Here is a 14,604-nt window from a genome sequence, read left to right on the forward strand (position 1 = left end):
CTTTGCATTTGTACATGGGTACCTAACATGGCCTAGTTAGTTAGGACCCAACATGAATTTTCATCATAGGTTTTATGAGCTTAAGTGCATTCCCCTAAGTTGCACTTTGATGCAGAGCTTGTAGTAGTCAACTACTAAAGCCTTTCAAAAGCTTTCTCAAATCCAAGTCAAGATCCTAGGAACAAGTTTTGTTCCTCCACCTACACCGAGTACACCACTCCATTGAGCCTTGTGAAGCTCTTCCTCAAAATTTTACCCACTAATTCCAATACCTCCAACTTGATCCCTGGCTAGTCACCTTTTCTAATTAATTTGGCTTTGCCAAACCCACACTTCCAAATAGGCTTACCAATTCGTGTAGCCCACCTAACTCTAATTTTTGGTTTATCACAAATCTTCTACAAACACCAAGGATTTTTCTATACAATGTTAGACACCCTTCATAGCATACTACAGGATCCCAACAACTTTTGGGAAGGACTTGTTCCAACTCCCCCAAACCCCACTAAGAAACCTTGGCCTAATCGGCCAGATCAGTCTAGGGCAAGTGATGAATGGCTAAGGAGGGTTCCCAGGACCCCAAAATTCTTCTTGGTTATCCTATATGACTTCTTCATGCTCCAAAATAATCTTCTAGCTCATTAGCAATGTCAACTCTCCAACTGTCTATGCCTAGTCTATCTATCTCAAACTCCTAGAATCATCAAGAATGGAATCCTAACTTACATTTCTCCAAGTTTGAGTTAATTCCACTAGAGAAAATGCAAGTTAGGAAGACATAGATGTGTTACCTTCAAAACAAGGTTGTCCCAGACCACTGAGACAAAACTTGCAATAACTTTCAAAAAAATGAATCAAATAACTTCAAAAAAACACAAGTTTTCTCTACATTCATGCCTCCAACTGAATCAATCACTCTGCAACCTTAACCTGACCATACAGGGCCATATGGGTCCCTGCAATGCAAGGATTTCCAAAAAATAAAGAAATTTTTATTGTTCAACTCCAAGACTATGTTCATACATACCTCCTCTAAGAGGGATCACTCATTATTTAAATTATTCATGGCCCTTGGAAACCTTCCAAGGCCATTGACAACTAATTTGCAACTACTTCCACAACCTGATAAACTTTTCAAAAGTTTCCATGTAGTTTTTGAAAGTTGTCAAAGCAACTTTTACATCTTTTTTTGCAACTTTTTGCAAGCTTTGAAAAAAGATGTCTTAAACCCTACAATCACACTCAAACACAACTAAAACACCTTAAAAACATTACAAAACACAAAATTATACCTATTATGACTCTTGAGTTACAATTGGTCACTTCTTGGTTTATAACCACGCCAAAGTGCCATGTACCTTACAATTGAGTCCTTTATTTCAAGTATGGGTAAAAGCCCTCTTTTCTATAAATTTTAACCTACTTGACATCTTGAATTTATGCCTAAGAGCCTTAGGTTCCCTATACCACACTTAAGGGGGTGTGTTAGTGTAAAATAATTAATTATTATTACACTTTACTTAAGTTTACTTAGGTTAATGCATTAGCATATTAGTTGTCATATAGACACCTAGGAGTATGCATAGTCATATGAGTTGTCTTGTTGACAACACAAGAGTTAGCAACTTATTTGAGCACATGGTGTCTACAACATCTCTTTATGAGATACACCTATGTAAACTTATCCTCTCTTCATCACACAAACTCCTATGCTTAATGGAGGATAATCCACTCTTGGTAGACATGTGCTTAGTTGTGATGTTTATCTCCTTGCTGACTCCTAGTCATTCTAGATGCCTTTATATATGTAATTCCAATGTGTATTCATCTAATTTCTATTATTATTTTGATCGTTATTGAGATTATCATTTTATCATCATCAATCTCTCTTGTGCTATCTATTAAGCTTATTGGTTTTGCTATTGAATTATTTCCTTAGGACAATTCTTACAATTTCATTGGTAGACCAAGGCACTTGGCATGGGGTCCTACCATCCTTGTAGATATGTATCACAAGTTTTATGAGATTGTCTTTAATTGGGAAGAGTTGGGTGCAAAAATCTATATTAGCACAAGTATGGGAATATGACCACATTGCTTTCATGCATCCCAAGGTATAGTTGTAGGAGATTGGACATCCCTTCATATATAGATATTTAGGCTTCATTGTTGGGTCGCATAGTAGAGATGTTACATTCTACCAGAAGGTGTTGCATATGTTAACCACTTTTCAGTGAAGGCCATATGTTGGGCATGAGGATTGAATAGAGCCTCAAGATGAGATTCCCTAAATCTTTTGAAGGAGGCTACTCTTGGGTAGGAAACCTAGGATAGCGGAACAATTTTCTATTAGCTAAGTTTGGTGGCAGTTTGGGTGAAGATAGAGAGTGTCAACAAAGACCACCACATATGCCATATTTAGAGAGGATGAGGACATGGGATGGTTACCCATGTCAATTTATACTTTTCATCCACAAGAGACATGGGATATACAATGGGTGGTGTGGGAGTATCTCCCAATGGTGACAGATGTAGGGACCTCTTATTAGAAATAGGAAATATTGAGAGGGGGGTGAATTAGTATTCAATAAACTTTTATCAAACTGTGGATAAATTTTACAACCTTATAATATTCACATATTAATATAATAAAAAGTAAACTTAGCAATAAAACAATGTAACACATAACACAATTATTTTTTAACTAGGGAAACCCTAGCCAAGGGAAAACCTCAGTGGGGATGGTTCCCACAAAATGATCCACTAATCAAAATTATCTTATGAAATCTATTGACCCTATTAAGAGTCTATTACATATGTCTAGTGTCTCGGTCCTTGTTAGAGAACTAGACCTTGTTAGAAGCCTTGAAACTTTGTTAGGATTTTTTATTACAATTACAAAATATATGCAAGATAAGCCCACTCCTCAAACATGCAATTACAATAAAATTATGTACTCAAAAGGAATAGATACATAAATATTTTGACAATGTTTATATCTACAATATTTTATTTTTCCTTTGTAGCTCTCTATACACAACTTCACATATATTGATCTCTATCTACTCTATCATCAATTCTGCATCACAAAATAAGTACATAAAAATGTTTAAAGATATCACACAACTTTGCATGTCCAAGTCTATCCTTTATGCCAAGTTATTTTTTCTTGTCAGCCTTCATGTCTTTACATGTGTCCCAAAATACAAAACTATAATTTTCTCACTTAGGGTTAACATATACAATTTTGTTCCTAATTGGTTAAGTAATTGTTTTGCTGAGAAAATAAATTCATTAACTTGAAACACCACTTTTCTTAACTCTGTCATGTTCTTCCTATGCATACATACAACTATTAAACCTTTAATATCTTCATTTGTACTACTCATGATAACTCATTCCCTTGCACGTAGGATCATCATAACATGTTCTTTCTTCCCTAAGGTGTGCACATGCCAGTTTGCTTTCTATAATTTCTACAAACCAAAAAGGTGTCTATGTTAGTAGTTAAACTCTATGATACTTAGATAGTTTTCTAATTCTAAAAGACAAAACTCTACATCTGTGATATGTTGACTTCATAGAGATGATGTCATTGAGTTTAATGGCCATCAAAGACACCATTTTGGTATGGAGAGATAATAGATAGAATATTGGAATGTGGGCATCTAAGGGAAATAAGAACAAGTTATTATGGTCCTACATGAAAGAGTGTGAGTCATCATGAATAGTTTTGATGAAGATATAAATTATTTAACAATTGCTAGTATGTATAGGTAGAATAGGAAAAAGTTAAGGAAAGTGGTATTTTAAGTTAAGGAATTATTTTTTTTAGAAAAATATTTACTTAACCAAATAGGGATGACATCCTAAATGTTAATCCTAAGTGAGAAAAGAATAGTTTTGTATTTTAGGACACATGTAAAGACATGAAGGTCGATAGGAAAAAATAACCTTGTATAAAGGACAAATTTGGACATGGGAAGTTGTATAATGTCTTTAGACATTAGTATGTACTTATTTTGTAATGCAAACTTGATGATAGAGAAAATAAAGATCAATATATGTGAAGTTATGTAAAGAGATATACAAAGGAAAAATTAGATATTGTAGATATTAATATTGTCAAAAGGTTTATGTGTCTATTCCTTTTGTGTATAGAATCTCACTATAGTTGTATGTTTGAGAAGTAGGCTCATCTTGCGTACATTTTGTAGTTGTAATAGAAAATCCTAATAGGGTTATGGATTCTAACAAGGCCTAGTCCTCTAACCAGGGTAAACTTTAAGAAACCCCGCTTCAAAAAAAGATATAAATTATTGGCAAATCTTTCATTATTTTGAAAAACCAAATTATTTTTATCGGTGAATCTTTCAATTTTTTAATTTTAAGTATTATTTAAATTGATGATTATTTTGGAATCATAATTCTTGAGTAGAAGATATTAGCAAATCTCAATAATAATAGGAAGTTTGCTAATCATCATGGAATATTACAAATTAAAATTGAACATGTTTTATCTCATGGAAATTATGAGGATAATTAAATTACATTTTAAATCAATAGTAAAAAATAAATATTGGTAATATATCCCTAAAGTTCTGTTGAACAATGCCCGCAATAGCATGATCGACAACTTCAGATCAATTAAATGGCTTTTCCATGAGCTTGAGGATGTCAGAGATAGGGTTTCCCAAATGGAAAAAATCAAGAGCAAGACAGGTGCAGAAAGCCAAGGCGACCGGAACAGTTGGGAGACTCTGATGGAGAGGAGAGTAAAAAATATTGAGAACTACAATCACAACCTGGCAAGTCAAATGATCTCCCTCCTCGCTTCGATCAATGACAACATCCTCTCTCTCTTGGAAAATCTCAAACACAGGAACTAGATGGAGGAAGATGATAAACAGAACAGAGACAAAGATAGGCTGGATGTGGATAAAGCTAAGGATAGCACTATGGAGCAGGATTTGATGAACGCCCAGGATCATAAGGAAGAAGAGCAACAAGAGTGCGCCGAAGCTGCCCAGACCATGCTCAAGATGGAGAAGTAGTCTGCTAGGTTGGGTCTCTATCCTTTGGTTTTTGTTTCTCCTGGCTTTGGCTTTTTGTCTGGTCTCTGTTTTTCTGGTTGGTTCTCTGGCCTTTTTAGTGGGCAGTTGTTTCGGGCTGGGCCTTTGGGCTTATTTTCAGCCGTAAGGCTTATGTTTTGGCTGGGCATTTTTTCGCTTATTTTCAGCCTTTCTTGTTGTTAAACTTATGGGTTTCAGGATCCCTTAAAACCTGTTTACCTTATCAAAAACTAATAATTATGATAATTATTAGTGAATTAATTTTAATTTCTTGGTTAATATATAATATTTTGGTGATAAAAATCTAATCATGTATCAAATATTGTGGCAAATCATTGAGTTTAATTTTTTTAATAAAATAAATTATTGAGAAATTTTAAATATTTTAGATCTAAATTTAATAAAAATGTGGCAATTTAGGTTGCATTAAATCTTAAATTATTAGCCAAATTACTAGCAAAAAAATTCTAAAATTAACAAAATTATGAATATTCACCACTAAAAAACACCCTACCTCTAACAAGGATCAAGACATTATACAAATGTGCTAGAATCCTAACAAGGTTAATATCTTTCACACAATACTATTTACTAGTCGATAATTTTGTGGGTACCATCCCCACTAGGGCTTTTCCTTGGCCAAGATTTCCATAATTAAAACAAATAATGTTGTTATGTGTTGCATTGTGTTATTTCTATGTTTACTTTTTAGTAAATTAACATGTGCATATTACAATGTTTTAAAAGATATCCATGGTTATGAAAAAAATTTGTGGAGTATTGATTCACCCTCTCCTCTCAATATTTATTATTTCTAAGAGCTCTCTAGATTATGAGAGGGAGAGGAGGAGGAGACAGTTCCCCAAACTCACAGTCCTAGATGTAGTGCCAGTGGATAGTGGGGAGGGTAATGATGGGGATGATGGAGGATATAGGAGGAGAGGAGGGATATGATAGGATAGAGGTTGGAGAGCCCAAGATGAGGATCCCTCAAGTAGTCAATTTATCATATGGAACAAGGCAAGGGGATAATAGTAGCTATGGAGAAGGATGAGCTTGTGGAGGAGGTGAGAATTGTTAGACAACCTAAAGTGGAGAGAGACAAGGGTCAGTAGCAAGTTCCACATGGATTGGCTGGGGGTGAAGATAAAAGAGATCAGAGGATTAGGGAACTTGAGGTAGAGCTCCAATAGGTGCAGATTACCATAGCTATAAGGGAGCATCAATTAGTAGATGCAAGGATCGAGGCCCAGTAGACAAACAGGGTGCTCCAAGAGGATTTGGCTATAGTGAGCTAGGATGCAGAGAGACATAAAGAAGGATAAGCATAGTAATATGGTTCCTACATAGTACCAGTTTTCTTAGACTGGTAGGTTCCCTCCAACTCAGAGAGACAGTAGATAAAAGGGAGTAGCAGCCACTAAATAGGAGTCACTCACCTCCTCTATTGCCATAATAATCCCAGGAAGGAGGGAGTCAGACTTAGGGAGTAACTTAGGGTTTTGTGTCCTCATGATATTTTGATGTATCATTTTGATACATTAATCCATATTTTGTACTTGTGTTGGATGTATACTTGATATTTCACCACATATACATATGAGATTCTAGATTTTAGGTTTATCCTTATGTTCTTGTATCATTTTATTCTCATGTGATAGATGCATCTTTGTGTTTTAGAAATTATGTTTATGTTTTGTTAATATTATCACAGATGCATGGAAGTGAAGAGAAATAGTAAGATGATAAGATTGAAGGGAGTTGAAGACATGGTCAAAAATAATTGAGAAGATGAATGTTGTTAACTAACAATCCATGAAAGATAAAGGAAACTCTCTAAACACAAAATATAAAAAGTTGAGCTAGAATGAACCCTAGAATGTAAGCTAGTATGCAATAGGTCCAATTATAAGGGTTATATAAGTAGGTCATAGTTTTTATCATCAGGCCTTATTAGGGACATTGGAAGATCATACAATCATCACTAATATAAACTATGAAAATATAAATATGACCTATATCAGATAGGAGTTGGGGGACCCAATCTGTGCCTCAAAGACATAAAGGTCAAGATGGTGGTGCAGTTTGATTCTCTAGGTTTAATGCAGCAAGATTATGCTCAGATTGAGACACAAAATATAGATATGGGTATAAACTTTCACTTGAAACAAAATAGAAAAGGATGTAACTTTGAAGATCTTAAATTTTAAGTAGGTCAAGCAAAATGCTCAAAACACTGAAAATCTACAAAGCATGCCCACAAGTAGAAATCAAAAGAAAACATACCCCATGCCCCTAGTCCTCTAGTCCATGACATCTGCAAGAGACTATTAGGGATGGAACACTAAACAAATAAATCATCATAAACAACACAAAAAGCAAATAAGTTAACAAGTCTTAACAATTTTTAATCTCAAGTGCATGTGTGAGAGTCACATTATTGTCTTCCTATGACTTGATTTTGTCAATGAAAAATATTGCAACATCCTAGACTAACAATGTATAAGATAAGTGTTGAAAAATATTTGTTGGGAGCTACTAAAGATACCCCAATGCAACTAAGAGACCTTGGTAAGTGTAAACACTTTATAACCCCTAGACATAGATAAGAGCCAATTCCAAGCTAGACAAGGAAAAGCATTATGATAGACATAGGTGCAAGGGTATCAAGTAGCATTAGTTTCTAGGTATTCACCACTTGGCAGGATTTTTTTTTTTTTTTTTTTTTTGGTTTTTCCAGGACCTTTTATATTTATTTTTGTATTTTTTAGATATTTGACTTTTTTGGTGATACATGGAAGAACCTATTGCAAGGTTTTCACTAAGATTATCATTTTTTCAAGACAATTTCTACTTTCCATAGTTTTTTCAACATTATATATGATACTTTTTGGATTTTGTCAGGATCATAAGGTATGTGCAAGCTCTAAGCCATGAGAGCACTAAGCATAGAAATTCTCTGGGTGCAATTAATGGAAACAATTGATTAATTGTGTATTGTCTTTAATCTTACACAAAATGTCATGTCATTACTAGTCAATGTATGTCGAGCTCACTTAGGCATTGAAGAAAGTTTTCTGTGTCTATCGAGCATTCTAGAGTTTTCCTAGTTTAGAAGATAGTGTATACTGAGTTCACTCATGTGAAAAAAGAAATTTTGCAATAATGATAAAAATGTTGGATGGAACGAGTGTTAACTAAGCTCACTCAGTTCCTTTGGGAACTGAGTGAGCTCGATTAACACTAGTTCCATCCAACATTTCCTTCATTAACTGAGTGAGCTCAATTAACACTCAACTTAAGGAACTGAGTGAGCTCAGTTAACACTCAACTTCTACAAAATTTCCTTTTTCACCCGAGGGAACTTTGTAAACACTATCTTCTAAACTAAGAAAACTCTAGAATGCTCGACAGACACAAAAAACTATCTTCAATGCCCTAGTGAGCTTGGCATACATTAACTAGTAATGACATGACATTTTGTGTAACATCAAAGATAATACATAATTAATCAATTCCAAGAAAATCAATTTGAATTAGCATCTACCGAGCAAGGTCGGCTAGTGAAGGATTTTCTTGTTTTGGCATATTTAGTTCAATTGAATTATTTTTTGGTTCTAGCTAAGAAGATGAATATTAATTACTCTAAGTATAAATATAAGGTCAAGTTGAGGATTGAATGTGTGGAAAAAAAAACTAAAGATTTGATGATGCTTAGAGGAAGCAAATTAAAAGAATAAGAAAAATATCTTTGGTGAGCTACAAAGATACATTCAATCAAGAAGGATCAAGCATACAAGCCATAATTGAGATCTATAATCAGCAATTCAGTTGCATCAAAAATCAGGTCATCTCATTGTTACTCTCTAACCATTGTAGCACTGATATAAATCTCTTAACATAGTTGGCTTAACAGCTATTTGTAAATCCTCTAACAAGGTTTCATTTCTATTGAAGTGTCTAAAGAGCTCTAACAAGGCCACTCCTAATAGGGTGATTAAATCCTCTAACAGGGTCACACCTAATAGTGTGTTTTGTAACCTTTAACAGGGTTGGCTCTGTTGGGACTCAAAATTGCCTTCTTGATTTGAGTATCATTCTAATCTTTTAATACATGTGTACCCGGTTTGATGGGACTCAAATTTTCTTTCCCCAATTTAAGTACCATTCCAAATTTTGAGTCATTTTGATCCCTATAAATGCATCTTCTTGCTTGTGCACCTAACTATCATTTTAAGGCCTAAGAGGTTCTTTATGTTTCTAACACCTTACATTTAGCATGTCTATGTATCCTATATTGTTAACTGACATTTTGAATCATTCTACAAAATTCCATTTTGAGTATTGTTCAGTTCTACATTTTTTCTCGAGTCTCAAACAGTGATGGGAAGCCCAGTTTGCATTCAAATATCTTGTACCTAGTAATGTTACATGACTCTTCACTTTGGGTTTGTTTAATATGCATATCAATGAACCTATGTTTCAATTTTAGAGTCATTTTGACATGTTTTGACTAGGTTTTGAGTCCCTCAAAGTTGGTTACTTATCTTTTTCATGCTAATGCATATTTCTCAGAAAATCTAGGAAGCCCTGTTTGACCTATTATAATTTTGACCCAGTTGACCCTACTAAGAAATTTCCTCTTGCATTGCATTCTAGAGGTCACACACTTGCTACGCTCTAGATTTGAGCTTGTGACAAATAAGTTTGATTAGTTTTCAAACATGATTCTAAATGCAATTTGTAACTTTTTACTAGTGTCATAAAATGCATATTGTTCAGGACCCCTATTCGAGATGTTATAACTTTGAATATATGATTTCATGAATCAAATGGTCTATTATATTACATTCTACTCTAAAAATACTTTAAGTATACCAGTTTGTAAACCTTGACGAATCCATCTGCACACTTTCCCATGACCATTCCATTTGCAAAAAATACTTTTACTGTTGATGTTTCCAGTCCTGCAAATCTAAGTAGCTCACTTTGCATGTTCACCAAATATGTCCCATTATTCTTCATGAGCCCAAATAATAGATCTACATTCTCCTCATGGCAATGAACTAACGCTCCAATTTTTAATCCCTCAAGCATCCATTGACCTAGTTTGTGAAGTTAAAACCAAACGCATTTTATGGTTTTCTAACAAGTTTATCTATAGGTAGTTTCGACTAGGCAATTTTGAATGTCAATATCTTTTAACCCAAGTGTCTTCATGACATGGGATTTGACAGGATGTAAGAATGTAGAACAAGTATTATCATGTCATCTTTCAGAGCTTTATTATCTATTTATGCTAGTTTTTAAAGCCAGCTGACAAACCCTATTAGCAGAAAATCACAGTTTGCAGATAAGTGAATCAAATGGTCTATTATATTGCATTCTACTCTAAAAATACTTCAAGTATGCCAGTTTTTAAACCTTGACGAATCTAGCTACACACTTTCCCATGACCATTCCATTTGCAAAAAATACTTTTACTATTGATGTTTCTAGTCCTGCAAATCTAAGTAGCCCACTTTGCATGCTCACCAAATATGTCCCATTATTCTTCATGAGCCCAAATAATAGATCTACATTCTCCTCATGGCAATGAACTAATGCTCCAATTTTTAATCCCTCAAGCATCGATTCACCTAGTTTGTGAAGTTAAAACCAAACACATTTTATGGTTTTCTAACAAGTTTATCTATAGGCAGTTTCAACTAGGAAATTTCGAATGTCAATATCTTTTGATCCAGTGTCTTCATGACATGGGATTTGATAGGATGTAAGAATGTAGAACAAGTATTATCATGTCATCTTTCAGAGCCTTATTATCTATTTATGCTAGTTTTTAAAGCCAGCTGACAAACCCTATTAGAAAAAAATCACAAGTTGCAGATAAGTGATAAAATGAGTGCTAAATGATGATTTAGTGGTTGAGTTTGATTTTGATCATTGCCAAATGTTGATCAGATTAGTTATGTCAATTTTTTGAAAATGAAAAGTTCTTTAACCAGACCCACTTTGGGGCCTGACTAATTTCACTAGATTAGTAAAATAGTGGGGATTAAAGATGTTTTAACATAGGTGATTTTAATAATCCAAATAACTATAATGCTTTCATGTGAATATATCATTATTGGATATCAAATGAATGAAGTAAATATGTTTAAATATGAAGACTAAAAAGGGGAGTACAAATGACATTCTAATGTTTCTTAGAGGGATGTCCCTACAGTAATATTCACTAGAGGGGTTGGACATGATCTTATTTCTAGGATAAAGTGTTTTATAGCTACTCAAAGGCATTCAAGTGAAGTCCCATAATCTTTATTTTTTAGAAAACCTGATTGAAGAGTGGTATTTAGAGAGAAGGATTTAGAGTAGTGATCCAACTACATATTTATTATAAATTCATCTTTTATGAGCATGATATGAGGTGAAAGAGCTCCATAAAGCCACAACATGAAAGATGAAGCTGCACAAAAAAGAGCAACCTATAGCACATGAGTGTCTATGGCTTGGATCGCTCATAGCAATGTGCAAGGAAGGATGGCATCCTTTCTTGAGGTAAAGGGTGCAAAGTGTTTGGTGAAGAGGTTGTAGCTTGGAGGAGTAGGCATGACAATCATCCACCTGCAAGAGTATCCACATACACAAAGGAACCATTAAAAGGAGGCAAGGCATCTCACAAAATCAAGGAACACATAAATCCACACGAGGAGTAAAAAAGGGAATCCACATGAAAGTAGGCATTGTATTGGAAAGATTTGGGGGAGATGACATTGCAACATGAAGAACATAGCACTTCCATAGATGGATGCAAAGAACATCCACAACAAGGATGATAGGGTGGTGAGGGGCTTGTGAAAATGTGTTTTGTTTGAAGTAAAATTGTGGCCATGCCAATAAAGAATTGAGTCCTCATATTTGTTGTTTTAAAAGGTTTGTGTTTGATGGTTGGGATGTGCAAGATCCACCATATATTTTTTTTTAAACAACCTTTTCTTGTTAAATTCCATATCACTTGTGTGGGGAAGCTTTTTTGTGTTTTTATATGGAGGATACATGCTTTAAGTGTCTTTAAAAGCATAAGTTTTTAAGGACAATTGTGCTCATGTGGAGGGGTCCACCATGGCCAGTTGGATGACAAAGTCAAAAAAAAATTGACTTATCGAGCATTGTGGAGGGCCAAATCATGAGGTTGGGGATTTCAAAGAGAAGGCCTACAATGTTGTGTCATTGGTGTAGGATCAACAGGCTCAAATATAAGATGTAAGATGCTACGATGGGGACCATTTCCATAAGATTATAAAAAAAATTTGTAAGTCCTAAGATTCTATGCCAAACATGATTCATGAGATCGGGGAGGTAAGAAATAAAGGGTGAGATGTTACGATGGGAAAATTAAAGTGATTATCATAATGTCTTGTGATCGGAGGTTTTCAAAACCACATTTAAGATGTTATGAAACTAGAGTTGCCATAGGATCAGGAAGGGTTATGTTGAGAGCTACAATATCATGATTTGATTGTAATATCATAGACTCATAATTTTCAAGTGTTTCAAATATTCTAAATGATGATGAAAATGTGGTGCCCACACAGGCAATCAGATTTTGACACTTCACAAATGTGGATTGCATAAATGAAAAAGGATAAAATAGAAGATTTAAATCAGTTTTTTCTAATCTAAATGCACATGAAATTCAAATATTTGAATAAATTTAATGGTTTTATATAGTTTTGACTATATAGTTTATTTAAAATTTTCATTTTTAACTCTATTCATTGCCTGGGGCTTGAAATTTTGAATGGACCTCAAGAGCATGATTTTTATCCAAAATATGCACTATAATATACTGTTGGAATCGGCAAGAAATGCACTATCCATTTTTGCATTCAATTTTTATAGAAGTCTTCACTAGAAGTAGTTACAAGTAGATTTGTGATTCGAAGGACTCCTTAGTGCAAATTTTGATTTGATCTTTTTAGAATGGAATGAGATCAAATTTGATAAGATTTGATTTCATTGATCACTTTAAAGATGAGTTGAATGTGTTAAAGCAGGTAGTTGGAAGCATTGAAGTTTTTGTTGGTAGGGGTAGCTAGATTTTTACAGTTGAGAATAGTAGAAGACAAAGCTTGATCAGATTGAAACCTTTGCACATCTTATCATGTATCAGTTTCTTTTAGAAAGGATTTTTGTTGATTACCTTTTTAGGAGACATTTCAAATATTTCAACCACAACATTAATTAGGTTTTAATTGTTGGTAGATGGAGAAGAGACAATTTTCAATGGCAATAGAAAAGAGGAATTTTCAGCAAGACACTTGTCAAAATCAGATTTCATATATGTGAGACTTCTTCTCTTCTTATCTATAAATCTCTCCTCTATTCTCATTGTAAGGGTTCTAGTTTTGGATATTTTTCATTGCTATATGACCACTCTATTGGTTCTAGCATGTTTGAAATGATAATATAGTCATCCTTTATGTATGTCCTAAGTTTGTGTATATACATGATGCATTTATTTCAAAGAACTTACTACAAAGTTCCATTTATAGTTTCATTCTAAATTTTATCTCCTTTCTATGGGTTTATACTTCTCTGTTGACATATGCCCAAAGTGCATACCGTCTAGTTGTAGCTTGTTTTTAAAGTTGTATGTTGTTGTGTGTCTTGTTGTTGGGTCAAGCACCATAGTAATTTGCTTGATATTGCATTGACAGAACTATAGGGGTCATAGTAGGATTTCATAAGTATGAACTTCATTTTAAGATTGATGTCTATTTACAAACTAGATAGATAGATTAGATGTCTAAGTATACAAGTATATTAGGATATCTAGGTGTATGTTATAACTTATTTTATGCCCAATGGATAAGGGACTGATCAGCTTGAGAGATTGAACATTCTCTACTATTACATACCTGGGTTATGCTGAGATCCAAATCTTTAATCTAATATCAATGTACCATTTTATGTACTAAGAATTAAAAGTGTTGGTCATTACTTGTTTCTATTTAGTTTTTGGTTATAGTTAGATACTATGTCCATGAATTTTATTAGCAAATCATAGAAGAATATTGACCATATCTACCATAAGGGATAGTCTTGTAGAGAAGAATAGCAATTTAATAAGATCAATCCCTAAGGTTTTCCCACCTTGGCCCTATAGAGCCTAAAGTGAAGTGAGTCCTAATGAATCTATTAATGTTTTTCCAAAACTAAGATTTAGCCTTGTCAAATATAGGATTTAGCTAATCCTTAGGCTTGTCCCTATCTTTGTTTCCTAATATCAGGTTTAAATCCACTTGATATGTTCCTTACCTAGAAAGAACTCCAACACAGTTGTCCTTATGAGGCCTAAGAGGTGTTTAATGTTTCTAATAACTTACATTTAGTATATCCACTCATCCCATGAAGATAAATGGCCATTCCAAGTCATTTTGTGAAGTTTCATTTTGAGAAATCTTTAAATCTGCATTTTTTCCCAAGTGATAAGAAGCAATAGGTATCCTTGTTTGCAATTGAATATCTT

Source organism: Cupressus sempervirens, chromosome 5, assembly GCF_028749045.1.
Source record: "Cupressus sempervirens isolate cs-2001-9-10 chromosome 5, ASM2874904v1, whole genome shotgun sequence".
Classification (NCBI taxonomy): domain Eukaryota; kingdom Viridiplantae; phylum Streptophyta; class Pinopsida; order Cupressales; family Cupressaceae; genus Cupressus; species Cupressus sempervirens.